The sequence below is a fragment of the Protopterus annectens genome, chromosome 14.part0, assembly GCF_019279795.1.
Source record: "Protopterus annectens isolate FY-2018-M chromosome 14.part0, PAN1.0, whole genome shotgun sequence".
Taxonomy (NCBI): Eukaryota; Metazoa; Chordata; order Ceratodontiformes; family Protopteridae; genus Protopterus; species Protopterus annectens.
Window position 1 is genome coordinate 371326046 of NC_056748.1, and position 12679 is coordinate 371338724.

The window sequence follows — 12679 nt, forward strand, 5'->3', positions numbered from 1 at the left end:
GATACTTAGGAATTTAGTATTAAAGTAAGCTATGGCCTCATCTAATGGTATATATTTTTAGTATTGACCAGTCTAATGACTTCAGTGCACATTCAGTTTACATTAAGGAGACGGGGACTACAATTCTAGCGAGAGTAGAAAGGTAGTCTGTCCAAGTTGGAAAACACACAAAGGGGAGGGGCTTACAGTGACCATTACTTGTAGCTAGTTAGTACCTTTTCACTTTTGGCTAACCAAAGTGTGCTTTTACATTAAGAAGACTTGTACTACTATTCTAGTGGCAGTATAAAAGTAGTCTGGTCAGTTTGAGTTGGAAAACACACAGGGAGGCTTAAAGTAAGATTTTTCATCAGCCAGAGGGATTTTTAGGGACTTAGTTGGGTGTTGCATTTGAGAGCTACTTTTGCTGTGCTTTTCCTTTAAGAAGTTCCAGGATCATCCATGTTGTGGCAGAAGGTATTTACCTGGTCTGTCTCAGTTGGGAGGCACTCCAGAGAGCTTAAAGTGATTTATTTCTGATAGATTTTCACTTTTGGATCTAAAGTGTGTTTTTACATTAAGAAGATGGGAACTGCATCTCTAGTGGGAGTAGAAGGGTAGTGTGGATTGTACAAGTTAGAAAACACACAAGGGGGTTTAAAATGACAATTACTTGATGTAGTTGGTACCTTTTCGCTTTTGGCTAACCAAGTGTGTTTTTATATTAAGAAGATTGTGACTGCTTGCTCTCTCTGAGTTTGGAGGCATTCCAGGGAGCTTAAAGTATAGTCATTTATTGGCCAGAGAGCATGGGAGTTAGTTTTCAGCTTTTTTCTATTCGCTATAAATTTTCATGGAGCTGTTTCACTGTTCAGTGGTGGTTTACAGTACGCAGTATAGTAGCAAACCTATAAAGCTAGTACTTGGGACTTTAATCCGTAACGCAGAAGGCCTTTGCATGGAGCTAAGCTTAGGGCAGCAAGTTAGAGCATCAAACAGCATTAAGATGACAGCACTATTTTTTATCTAGCCTTCACCCTAGACAGCACTCAGGTGACCCCTGTAAAACCAAGACCCTACATCATAATAGCCTAACCCTAATACAGGTCCTGACAACATGGATGTGCAATCTCCTAATGTCTCTGTGACCAGCTTGGCAGATAATGGATATCCTGAGACAATATAGCAATTATCTCATATACTCTGATAACCTTTTAATCCTTAAAGAAACATACACAGTATGGAGAGATGTACATACATAACTTCCTTGGAGGCAAAAATCTCACTTACAAACAAGGTTGTCAAGAACACACATACTACATCTTTCAAACATACTGCTCACAATACACACATAGACCTTTTTATGCAGAAGCACTTAGAAGAAACCTCTCCAAACCTCAAATACCTCCTAAGCCATCAAACTGCAACACCTACCCTTAGCAATCACTAAATTACACACCAAAAGCAGCACCTAACACCACACATAAGCCTACACCCAATGACATCCCAGGAATAAAGCCCATAAGGCAAACAAACAGTTTACCTGGCAGTACTCTTGTCATAGGTGATTCTATTGAATAATACAGATGCCACCAGGCTGGGCAAGTAGACGACAACAGTTAGTTGCGTATCTGGAGCTAGGATCTGCAACATCATTCATGCACTCAAATCACTGCACCACAGGGACCAATATGATTCTATCATAGTGTATGTAGATATAAATGACCGGAGGCATATTTCACTAGACTATATGAATTGAGACATCATGGATATCTCTGAATGTGTGTCACAGACAGGTATATGCCTTAAAGTAAGCAGCATTCTAACTTCACCAAGGTAGATGCCACAGTATGAACATAAAATGACAGATTTTAATAATTGGCTTAGTTTCTATTGTCACTCCAGGCTAGTCCAATATCTATCAGCAGGGGAGGACATGGTTGCTTTGCCAAGGATAGTTTGGACCTGTCCCCCTGGGCTTTTGGATGTTGCCTAAAACTTTATCCATCCCCTTAGAGTGTTTTAGCTAATGTCAAAATGACAAAACTACCAACAAAGCACAAAAAAAAAAATCAAAGCAGCCATAAGGTGTTACTGTTCAGTGGCAGGAGCATAAACAAGAAATGCCACACCTTACAAGTTATCTTCACTCTGGAGAATGTAAACCTCTATGCTTTTAACAAGACTTGGTTTAAAGCTACAAAATGTATTCTGGTAGTGGAAGGCTACAGTGCTTTCCACACATTTAGACCAACATCAGCACAGGCAGAGGCTAAAGGTGGAGGTATCTCAATCGACATTAGCAGCAAAGATAACTCTAGGTTGGTTAAACAGGATGATGCCCTGGAGTTCATCCATGTCCAAGTCTCCATATTCAAGGTTCCTTACCATATCCTAGCCAGCTACAGGTTGCCCTCTATGACCCACAAAGCTCACAGCTCTTACCTAGATATACTTGAGGTGCTCACCATCCAAACAAATACCCTATTCATGGGAGACTAACTACTTTCTATAAACTGTGAAATGTACACTGCCTCTAACTCACAGGTACAACATTTCCTGGACTTTATCATCTCAAACATCCGGGACCAGATAGTGCCTTCTCTGAACAGAGGATCAAGCATATTTGACTTAGTACTCACCATTATGGGACAGCATTGCACCCCCACCATGACAGTCCTTACTGGTGAAGATGGACCACAAAGCTGATTCCCTCAAAATAAAAATCAAACCAGTAAACCAAACTAAACCCATAACGGTTAGGAACAATACTAAAGTAAACTGCATTCTATTAAGTTACAGTATGTCAAAAATCACTGTTCCCACCAACTCCTCAAGAACACAGCTACTTATGTAGAATTATCTTCCCCCAAATATACCTGGCTGACATTCTATCTACTGACCCTGAAAGCGATACAAGGATTGCTGTCTAGCCAAGGACAGGAGGAAACCAACAAAAACAAAAGAAAAACACCATCACAAGCTTTATGCATGTGTCCCAATTGCTTCTTCCTCACCTGGTGTTAAAAGCATTTTTTTTCTTTTTTTGCAAATTAATCTAGGCTGTGGCATGCACACATATTTCTCGGATCACTGACCCCCATCACCACCACCTTTCTTCCACCCCCACTGAGTATGCATCTCTTTCCCCCTAGTCTCTGTATCACTTTGGCACCTAATGCACTTCAGGAAAGTGTGCTAAAGGCTAAGAATTTGCTGCCTGTCTCCTCTTTTTTCTAAACCAAGGGTTCACTTCCTACATTGTCAACATCTGTCTTTACTCACCTAGTCTCCCCACTCTAAACACTGTTCTTACTGATAAACTTAAGTGAAAGCCCCACTGATTTTTGAAGTATAAGGATCTACTGCTCCTGGCTCTGCCTGCTCCAGTCGGGCTCTCTCTGCTTTCCTACCCTACCTCCATTCCCACCCCACCCCACTTTCTTTACATATATACTCTTACACTCCACACCCCTTCCTCCTATCCAACCAATCACCCCCTCTAACTAATCTAATACCTGCTTCACTCCTATAACCACTCCCATCTGTCTCTCCTCCCTTACATTCTCACTACTCCCCCTTCCCCTCCTCACTAACTCCTTTTCATTTCTAGTCACACCCTCTCTGCTTTCTCTGCTTTCACTGCTTAGTCACTGCATTCTTGACTCATCTACCACTCTTCTCTCTCCCTACCTACTCTCTAGTTATGTGGTCACTGTATCTCTTCATCACCTTTTTCTTCTACCTCTCTCTAACAACCTCTTACCATTCACCACTCTACTATCACTCCCCTTCACTTACTCTCCCCTGTACTCCTAACACTGATACTGTCTCTTACCCACAATTAATCACACCATCTATCTTCCCTAGTTCACTATCTGACCTCTTCAATGTTCCTACTTATTCTAACTCATCTCTCTCCTCTGGTCAGAAAGCTAGATTTCCTACTACCCTGGACTTACTCTCTTCTCTTCTCACTTTCTTCAACACTCTTCTTTTGGATGGAGACATCCACCCTAACCCAGGACCTCCCACATCTTCCTTGCACAGTATCACTACTCATACACATCCCCATCACTTACCCTTTCCTACCAGTAATTCCCCTTCCAAATCTCTAAAAATCTTCTCTCTAAATATTCAAAGTATTGAAACCTGCGGTAGTGGTGCTGCGGTAGCGTTGTCGCCTCACAGTAAGACGCTGTTTGGTTCGATTCTCAGCTAGAGCGTCTTTTGCATCGAGACATGCGTGAATGGGCGTATCTTCGTTGAAGGTTGTGCGTCAGGGCTGGTAACTCGGCACGTAAAAATCAACTACCAATTATTAGTGGACCAGAGTTCTGCTGTGGCGACCCCTAGCCGGGAAAAGCCGAAAGACACAACATTGTAAATAAAGTAACAGACCTGCACTCCTGGATATTTAACACATCTCACATTCTTGCCCTATCAGAAACTTGGCTGAAACCTTACATCCTTAACACAGAAATCCTACCTCCAGGTTATAACATCTTTTGCTCAGATAGAACCATCTATCCCCTCTCTCCAACTCTGTTCCCTGCTTCTCAACTGCTGAAATACTTATTGTAAATTGTTACCTCAACCATCACAAAAAATGTGCGGTAGTCTCTATATACATTCCCCCTGGCAATAATATTCCCATCCTAGAGAATTTCCTGTCCTGGATTACTCACCATATCCCTTATGAAACTATCATACTTGGAGACATTAATATAGACTGGACTAAACTGTCCCCCTCATCCCCTATCTATAGTCTTAGCCTTCATGAACACATCTCCACCCCTACTAGAATAAACAAAAACTCCTCATCCAGACCCATCCTTGACTGGATCCTTACTTCAGTTCCTCACCTCTGTCATAATCCTGGTATACTTCCCAACTCATTGAGTGACCACTCTCCAACCTGCATACACAGATTCACCCAAAACTCACCTAAAGACCCTACTTACAGGGTATGCCAGAACCTTACCCACTTTGACCCAGACACTTTTAACTCCAAACTATCTGGCATAAATTGATCCTTCGTCTATCACCTCCCTCTTAATCTGGCAGTAAATTCCTTCAATAAGTTTTTTCTTGACACACTTGATTCTGTTGCTCCATCCAGATAAATCAGAATCAAATCCAACTACTCTCCCTGGCTAACAAAACAAACCCGCTCAATCATGCACAAAATAAATTCTTCCTGTAAAGCCTGCAATAAAAACATGTCCCCTGTCTTACTACAGACATACAGAGAGCTCAGAAACCAAGCTAAAAACTTGTCAACAAAGACAAGAGAGCTTTTTTCCCTCTAACCAAAGTAGCCTGCACAGAAATCCACAAAAAGTCTGGACCACCATCAACTACCTACTCCACCCAGGAAACCCCACTACTCTCAACCCCTTTCCTAGCAACACTGCTTCTGAAACTGCCTCCCTCCTTAACAACTATTTCATAGAAACTATTCAAAACCTCACACTTAATACACAAAACAGTATGTCTCAATCAACACCTCCACTATCCCATAAGAAAACTCTCCCCAATGCTTTTTCTTTCCAACCAATCCCAATTACAATGAAATCTCTCCTTAACAAACTTAAACCCTGCTCACCCTCAGCAGACCAACATTCCCCTCATTTCATAAAAATAGATGCACAATCCATCACCTACCTTGTCTCTATTCTTATTAATCATTCCATCTCAAAAGCCCTGGTTCCTGACATTTAGAAATCCTTCTATACTATCCCTCTTGACAAAGGTGGCAACTCTACAGATCCTTCTAACTTTAGACCAACTGCTATCCTGTCCCCCCTATCCAAAATCTTGGAAAAGTGTATCCATGTTCAGCTACTCAAACACCTTCTCGACAACGGTCTCCTCAATCTTACCCAACACGGCTTTAGATACCACCATAGCACTTCTATCACATTACTATAATTTACCCAAATTATAGCTGAAGCCCGTGACAATAACCTCCTCATCCCTAGTCTTTTCCTCGATCTTTCAAAGGCCTTTGATACTGTCTCTCATTCTAAACTTCTAAATAAACTCTCAGATCTACATCTCTCGACCTCCTCCATCAACTGGTTCTCTAGCTATCTCTCCGGCAGGCAGCAATGGCAAACTGCCCTCTCTCCATTCCTCCCTGTTAATACTGGAGTTCCCCAGGGATCAATTCTGGGCCCCCTCCTGTTTAATATATTCACTAATAAATTTCACTCTGCTACCAACCTCTCTACACTTCTACAGTACGCTGATGACTCCACCCTCATTACCTCTGCTCACAACATCCCTGATCTACTAGCTCTCACTCAACAAACCATTTCCTCTGTGAAAACCTGGCTCTCTGATAACCAACTCATATTAAATCCAAAAAAACAAAAACAAACTCCTCCTCTTCTTCCCTAAAACACTTGCCCAGCACAAAGCCTCTTTCTCTATATCCTCTCTCAACAGCACCATTATTAAACCTGAAACTCTTACTAAACTACTTGGAGTTGTCATTGATGATTAATTAAAATTTGATATTCATATTCAACAAAGTATAAAAAAGACCCACCAGAAACTTGCACTTCTCTTTCATAATCAAAATTTTCTATCACCCTACTCCAAACCCTCCCTCGATCAGACCCTACTCCTATCCTGTCTTCTTTACACTGCCCCTGTCCTTACTCATGTTCAAACATCTCATCACTAAACCACAGCAAACTAGTTGCCAGATTTGCCACCAACCCTCCATAGAAATCTCACCACTGTCTTGCCCTTAAGTCACTCCAATGGCCAGAATTCTCCAGCTGCTTATACCCCAGCTACATATTGCACACTCTATCTTATATGAGCCCTCATCCTGTTCCTCCATCTCCAATTTAGTCTCCTTCTATAACCTGCCTCACCTCCATACTACCAGTAAAAAACATTGGTAAGACCCTTTACCAGTACCCTGTAGCCCATGTTTGGAACTCACTCCCTCTCAACATAAGAAGCATTCAGCATAAATACCCATTTAAGAAAGAACAAACTTTTTTTCCTGAAGACTTGGCCATGCCTTTGTCAAACTCCCACTTGAAATAGTCTCCTCTCTTCTCATCTTATCTGCTTTTCCCTATAAACTCTTTTTCCTCCTTGTACTTGCTCTAGCAAACTGTATTAATACTGTACTCCTTTGTGCAATATTCTCTAAACCTTTTAATTATTTGGTCTATGCTATATACTGTTCTCAAATTTTGGAAATTGTACTTAACTGTTATTTTACCTATACATTATACTGCTGTGCCAAATTTTTGACTTTTACTATATTTCTGTGACCCTACTTTAATATTTTGTAAATATCATAATTACTCTCCAGTGAAAATGGACCCCTGGCTCAGTTGGACTAACCTGGTTAACAAATGTCAATAAATAAATAAATAAATGATTTACAGAAACCCTGTACAAACATGTAAAGGCTGTATTGAGGCTGCCATATCTACCAGAAGTAAACCCAGATCTAATACCAAAAACAAGCCACACTGGTGGAATTCTTACCTTAACTGGCAAAATACACAAGAAAAAAAGTCATAGCCAAAATCAGAAAGAGCAGCAACTGTCATGTAGACAGGAACTCTTTGATTCAACTAAACAAGAAACTAAGAGGTCTAAGTCCAACAAAGCCAATGATGAAGTCAGGATAGCCTCCCAGGCTAAGGACAATCACAAGGCTTCCTTAAGCTATGTCAGGAACCTTAAAGGTAATACTCAGCAGTGTGCAGAACTGGTGGTAAATGGCAAAAACTTCACTGGTCACGGTGACATAGCAAATCTACTGGCTGATGAATTTAGCTCTCACTTCAACCCCAATGCCCCCACCCACTACTTCCTGTGAAATCTCTTCTAGCATAGCCTCCCTAACTATCAACAGCCAGCAGGTCCTTGAGGCATTCGCTAAGGCCAAAATGACTGCTTCAGTGGATGCCGACAATATCCCTAGTTGCCTCCTAAATAGCCTAAAACATGACCTAGCAGAATGACTTGAGCACTTTTCAACTACAGCCTAAAAACAGGTTACGTGCCAGGTGAATGGTGGGCCACAACAGTGATCTAGCGTCATAAGGGTGAACCATCCAATGACCCCAGGAATTACAGAGCCATCAGTCTGAAAAGTCTAATATGCAGAACCATGGAACAAATCATCATGGAAATGAGCAACAAGGACATCGTCAACCTACAGACACTGGACCTATTCCAGTTTGGCTTTGTTAAGTGAAGGTCTTGCCTACTTAACCTGGTAGACTTCTTTGAGAGGGTCACCATGACTATGGATGAGGGGAAAATGATGCATACCACCTACCTTGACCTAGCTGAGGCATTAGATACAATACCCCATTCAAGTATTGTTGACAAACTCTCACAACTAGGCCTAAATCACTACATAACTTATTGGATTGCCAGTTGGCTCACAGATAAGACTCAAAAAGTCAGGATTGGTGAGACACCACCACCAAAAGACAGGTCACCAGAGAAGTACCAGTGTCCGTCTCACTCCTGTTTGGCATCTACTGCTTGGAAGTCAAGGCTAATGTCAAAGGCCTCTGGCTTACCAAGTTTGCAGATGACTGCAAATTGGGAGCTATCACAGATTTCCCCATGACATCAGCATTCTACAAGAGGGTCTAACACAAACAAATGGCTGGTGTGAAAGCCACAGATTAAATCTCAATGCAAAGAAATGCATTATAGTGCCCTTTGGAAAATCATCCACCTAAACTAATTACTTCATCGATAAAAATCCCTAAGAGTTGACAGGATAGTTAGAGATCTGGGAACATACGTAGGCAGTGATCTATTGTTCGACCAACACATAGCCAAGATAGTAAGAAAATCATTCACTGTCACCCACCTCATAAGCAAGGGTATAGCATGCAAGTCCAAGGAAATAATAGTACTACTCTACTCAGCCTTTATCATTGAGTGCAGTGCACCCTTTGGCATGTACCTAACCAGGTACTTGCAACAGTTGGAATGCCCTCAAATGTTCCTCACTGGAAGAATCCAGGATATGAATACCCTGTCCTACATAGATCACCTTAAGGTCCTATCTCTGTACTCAGACTCTTACAGGTTACTGAGAGGTGATCTATGCCTAGAATATAAGGCATCCTCAGATCCAGCTCTGATGAATCTCTTGCACATCTGTAAGACAAACAGCACCAGAAACACTAATTCCAAGGACTTGAACTTTGTGACATAAATAGAACCTGCTGGAGAGACCAGTATGGGCCTCAAAGGATCCCTGCCTATGGAGTAAGCTCCCCATCTACATGAAGCAGAGTTTATCCCTGTCCCTAATCAAAAGAAACCTTGATCATTGCATGGGAAATCGCAAATTCACCCCATGTCTGGCCTCCATGTCTCTGATGGACAGATGTCAACAATAAGTAAATTAATCCCCAACTAATATACAAAACTGGGATGGGTTGCATGGCTAGGCTTGTAAAGACCCTACTAATCATTAGCCTAGTATAAACCTATCAGCCTATAACATGAACGTGCTGAAATATTAAAGAAGGCTTTGACTGCAGTACTGACTTTGAAATATTATGACATTGCTTAGCTTCACCAGTTATGCTACAAATACATGCCAGGCAGTTTGTAACTGGAGTAGTACTAATACAAGATAGCAAACCTGCAGCATATTGATAAAGAACATTTACTGATGCATAGACCAGATATGCTTAAAATGAGAATAAGTTTTCATCATTATGTATAGGTATGGGGAACTTCATGAGAACATATATGGAAGACAATTGTTGGTAGATACTGTTCCTAAGGCCTTGTAGAGTATCATCAGAGAGTCTCTTTTTAAGGCACTTCCAAGGTTACACAGAATGCTTCTTAATTTGGGTCAGGAATGTTTACTTGGCTCTGTCTAGTTGAATCTATGTGTTAGCTTTTTGGGCATGCGTTTGAAAGAATATGTTTGCAGGGAAGGCATAGCAGGCATAGACTTCTGTAAGTGTGCATGGAAGCTGCCAAGGGATTACAGATAAAAATCCATTATGCCTAAAGGGATAATGGCTGTACTGTCATGAACTCTTGCATCAGTGATGGGGCACAAATGGACATGGTTGCACTAGAGATTAGATGACCATCATGTGCAGAGAAGGAAAAAGAACAAATGAAAAAATCCAGAAGTTTGATCCTACAGTTGAGTATAACCCAGATCAACAGATGCATGTAAACAATGTGCTAATTACAACCTATCTAAAAGATCAGATCAAAGATATGCTAACATTATCAGTGGCTAAATAGGTAGCAGACTCACCTTTGATGCTGGAGATCAGAAGGCTATAGGTTGCATTCCCACACCAGTTACCTGAATTAATTTTCAAATATTGACAATGCAATGCAGTGCAAGGAGGGTGCTGCATTCCTGACAGAGGTGTAGCTAAGGTAGGGTGAAGAGATAGTTAGCCCGGGTGCAAAGCATTAGAGAGCATGATAAGCAGATCACAATCAGTCTTTTGTGCATGCCAGCATATAGAAATAAATGCTGATATTGCATTTGCAGTCAGAAATTAAGTGCTGTATGGCTTAAACTGTAGCAGCTTCTCCTCATCAATGAGAGGAGTGTTTTTTCTCCGCAACTTAAAGTTGAGAGGTGCTCCAGATCAGGGGATGCCACAAGAGGCAAAATAGCTAGCTACACCTTTGACTCCTGAGTCACTATTCTTTGGATGAAAAAACAAACCATCTGCAAGAGATGGTGGTAACTTAGCTGAATGTAAAATATTCCATAGTACTTAGAGAAAAAAGAGTAAGGATGATTATTTTCTTGATGCCTTGGCCAAATTTCCCCTAGTCAGTATGAATACCACTTCCTGTCACTGTTTAAAATGGGCCAGAAGCCTAGTGGAACTAACCCGGTCAACAAAATATCAATAAATTAGGACCTGGAAATATTGTGTCATACTACAGTTATCAACGATTAAAGTTAAAAATAAACCCTGGGATTCATGAAGCTTGGCGCAAGGATGGTTTTAGCCTTGCGCCGAGCGTCCTCCTTATAGATGGTGCAGCAGCGCCATATGAATATTTATGAGGGCATGCTGCCGCACCTTCGACGCGTACAGCAAACATATGTGAGTGCAGGGGGCATGTTTAAGTGCTCTACGGAGGTGTAAACATGCCTCCACAGTTGCACAACCTACTATGCTTACTATCAGAGCCCACCTCTAATAGTAAGCAATTAAGTCAGTGTCCGTAGATACTGAAATGTATGCTAAGCATACAAGAGTGTCCACAAATACTGAAATAAAATCAAAGTAGTAAACACACAAGCATGTACTGGAATGTTGAGCCCCATCCCTAGAACTATCACAATTAGATTCCCCCATATCCCTATTTTACATTTGTATTGCTTCATTAGTGAAAGTGTAAGCGAAGCTCAGTGTGCTTGTGCGTTGCCGCCCCCTGCTCAGCATAGCTTACACATCAAAATCATCCAAATAGAAAAGAACATGCAGAATCAACTTTAATGTCAATAGTGTAGTGGTTAGAGCATCTGCCTAACGAACAGGCATTCATGGTTCGAGTCCCACTATAGCACATATCATTTTCCATGTGGAATGTGTATATGAACATATTTATACATCGTTTTGCTGTATAACCATGTAAATGTGAACTGGAGTACCACATGAAATATTTAACTAATGTCATTCAATCAAAGTGGTAGTGTCATAATGAATAAGGCACTAGTAAGCAGGTGTAAGCACAAATAAGCAGTAGTAAACATATATAAGTACCAGTAAGCAAGTCTGAGTGCATTTGTGCAGGTGTAAGCAGTGCCCAGCATAGGAAATGTATATAATTATGTAGATGTATGTGCATGTGTATGTATATATATATATATATATATATATATATATATATATATATATAGTACGGGAGTGTGCATGCGACTGTCTTTCTTATTTGAAGAGAGACAAAGTAAGTGTGCCTTAAAGTTTAAACATAGGATAGCAGAATAAATGCTATGTATTTGGTTCTGTAACACTAAAAGTTATCTATACTGACTATACACTTGTGCTCACACCCACTCTTGCACTCCATTCCCTAGCCTTCCACTCTGTCCCTGTATGCAATTTCTACCAATACTCATAACTTCCTTCTTTCTCTTCCTTTTCAGCCTGGAAGCCTAGTGTTGCTAATAGCGTTGTCCCCTCTCTGCTGTTTTATTTTTACAGAGTTTTTTAGAGGCTACTTGGCAGTCTACCAAAGTGTGGACACCCACGATGCATCCCTTCTACCTCTCAGTGTAGGCTACAGCTGATAGCCTTATAGATTTGCTGTATGAGCATTTATTTTTCTTTAACTTTTTACAGTAATTTTAGAACTGGGCCAGCACACTCGCGGAACTAACCTAGGCCGTTTTCCTCCCCATAGAATAATTTCTAACTTAGCTTTAAAGTTGAAGTCCTTCCTCCTGTACGCCACTAGATGGCAGCAGAATACAGAGACTGATAGCTTTTAGTCTACTTTGGAGCATTGCTCTGGATCTCTGTGCTGCTTATCTTACTTACTGCTAACCCAATTTATCCCTAAAAGATCTTACAGCAGACTCCACTTTCCAGAGTAAGGGATTGCTGGATTTGTATAAACTTTACTATTAAACACCCACAATAAGGTGTTTCTTACCTAGCTAAGAGACATCGGTGCTTAGCTTCTC